Raw genomic sequence first — 3,105 nt, forward strand, 5'->3', positions numbered from 1 at the left:
TATATATATATATATATATATATATATATATATATTTGTAAATAGTAAGAGATTACTCCAAACATTTCCCAATTTACTTTCAGGTAAATAAAGTAGGTTATTCAATAATTAATATATAAATCCAATAATATTTTCATAAGATAAGAATTTAGAGATAAGATAAGAATTTATCCTATATGCTGTGCTTGAGAAGACCCATCAAGCCAAGTGAAATCATAGTCATGGCTGATGTTGGTGTCATGTAACTGGCACCCATGCCGGTGGCATATAAAGAGCACCATTCGAGCATTGGGCCTCATGGAGGCAAAGTGGCTGAGTTCCTTTTGAGCGTTGAGCCTCACGGAGGCAAAGTGGCTGAGTTCCATTCAAGTGTTGGGCCTCATGGAGGAAATGATGGAGACCTTTGGCATTATGTCGTACTTGAGCAGAAGACCCATTAAGACAAGCAAAATCACTGTCATGGCAGATACTTGTGTCACCCAAATGGCACCCATGCCAGTGGCATGTAAAAAGCACCTATTGCACTCTCAGTGTGGTTGATGTTAGGAAGGGCATCCAGCCATAGAAAAGCATGTCAAATCAGACTGGAGTCTGGTGTAGCCTTCCAGCTTACAAGCCCTGGTCAAACCATCCAGCCCATGCCACCATGGACAATGGACGTTAAATGATGATGATGATTCTGTTAGATAATTCTAAATATATTACATTAACCATATAGGTTTCTGGGAGCATATAATATCAACAACAATAATAAGGATTATTCCAAAGTGGCATAACATTACCTTTACTTCTTTTTGTATATATATATATATTGATAGAAAAAGTAAGACAACAAAAGAAAGAAAGAGACCTCAATATTATGTAAATAGAGGAATTTATCTGTAAATATATGTGACAATTATTCGGTAGCCATGATAAAACTCCGAGTTTCGGATGTCGGGGCGGAAACTCATGCCGCCATCTCTTCAGTTATCTGGCCATTGAAAAAATGCTATGAAAATGACCGTTAAAAAAGGGAAATTACTGTGTGATTGACCGTTATTAAGACGAAAGAGCTATTAGAATGACCGCTAAGTGAGGGGAGGGAGTAAAAATGGTCGTAGTAAGCGCACCAGTCCATACATACACATGCGTGCCCGTATACCCACATACATGCGCCTATATATATATATATTATGATTGACCGTTGACTGAACACTATTCAATTTTTTTTTTTTTTTTTCTCCGTGTTTTTCTCCTTGTCTCCGTATTCTTTCTGTTGAAGAGCGTAGCTCGAAACGTCAAAGACTTTCCGTATTCCCGAGCGTCATACTAATATATACTTTTGTTATTTACACCACCTGTCCTCGTCTGTTGTTATTTTTTGTATATTCTCCCATATATATATATACTCATCCACCCTCACTTGAAATACAGGTGGTTGACTGTTATTAAGACAAAAGAGCTATTAGAATGACTGCTAAGTGAGGGGAGGGAGTGAAAGTAAGGGAGTAAAAATGTCCATAGTAATCGCACCAGTCCATACATACACATGCGTGCCCACACACCCATGTACATGCTCCTATATATATATATACTCATCCACCCTTACTTGAAACACACACATATGCCAATACTCCCTTACCTTTACTCTCTCCCCTCACTTAACGGTCATTCTAATAGCTCTTTTGTCTTAATAACGGTCAATCACACAGTAATTTCCCTTTGTTCAATGGTCATTTTCATAGCATTCTTTGATGGCCAGATAACTGAAGAGATGGCAGCATGGGTTTCTGCCCCGGCATCCGAAACTCGGAGTTTTATCATGGCTACCGAATAATTGTCACATATTATTTACAGAGATATATATATATACAGCTTTACCTACACACCCTTTCTTGTAAATGTGAGTAGCCATGTAGCTCCTGGACAAGAATCTGCTCTTGCCTCATCTCTCGTACCCTAACCCAGTGCTTCCCAACCTGTGGTCTGCAAAGGTATAACTGGGGGTCCATCAGCTTGTTAAGCTGACAGACCTTTCAATATCTTGGGGTCCGTGGGAAAACTAATTTAAATAAAAGGGGTCCTTGGTAGTGTAAAGGTTGGAAACCCGTGCTCTGACCCCTTATCTCTAAGTATAAATACAACACCCCCTATTCTGGGTTCATAACCTTACAAGCTACATGACGACTTCACTAGTGTTGGTGGCATAAAAGCATCCACTGCTCACAGTAAAGTGGTTGGCTTTAGGAAGGGCATGCAGGCATAGAAACTATGCCATAGTGAACATTGGAGCACAAAGTCTTTGAACCCACTGGATCGTATCAAATTGTCTGACCCATGCCTGCATGGACACTAAATGATGATGATGATATATATATATACATGCATATATCATCATCGTATAACGTCTGTCTTCCATGCAGGAATGGGTTGGACACTTTGACATGAGCCAGCTAAGCAGAAGGCTAACCCTGGCTACTGTGTCTGTTTTGGCAGGCTTTTTACAGCTGGATGCCTTTCTTAATACCAGTCACTCTGCAGCGTGGACTAAGTGCTTTTTACATGGCACCATCACAGGAGAGGTCAGTTTTGGCATGGTTTTTTACAGCTGGATGCCCTTCCAAATAAATGCCAACCACTTTACAGTGTGGACTGGATGCTTGTGGGTATGTATTTATATACATAAATACACCCCTACACACACACATATATATAATCCTTTTCCACTGATTACCCTTTTCTGTGCCACCATTTAGCTTTTACTTTCTCCTGAGTTTCATGTTATAGCTACTATACTTCATCTTTAATATCCCCTCATATCTGTTACCATTCTCAACATCTCTCGTATTTGTCATTGACACTTTCCACACCATTATTTGTCTCTATATCCACCACTATGTATCTATGATCTTCAAGTCTGTCACCCCCCACACCACCTCCTTCATTCTTATTTTATTACAATTTTATGATACTGCTGCTCTCCACCCTTTCTGCACTGCTACTTAATAGCTCTTTCCTGATCCACACCTAATTCTTTCACCCCACTCTATACCCCGACCATTGTTCACCATTCATTGCATTTACCTTTATCCCCTTTTCTTACACTCTTGTGATCTTACCCAC

The sequence above is a fragment of the Octopus bimaculoides genome, chromosome 7 (genome assembly GCF_001194135.2).
Source record: "Octopus bimaculoides isolate UCB-OBI-ISO-001 chromosome 7, ASM119413v2, whole genome shotgun sequence".
In the NCBI taxonomy this organism is placed as follows: Eukaryota; Metazoa; Mollusca; class Cephalopoda; order Octopoda; family Octopodidae; genus Octopus; species Octopus bimaculoides.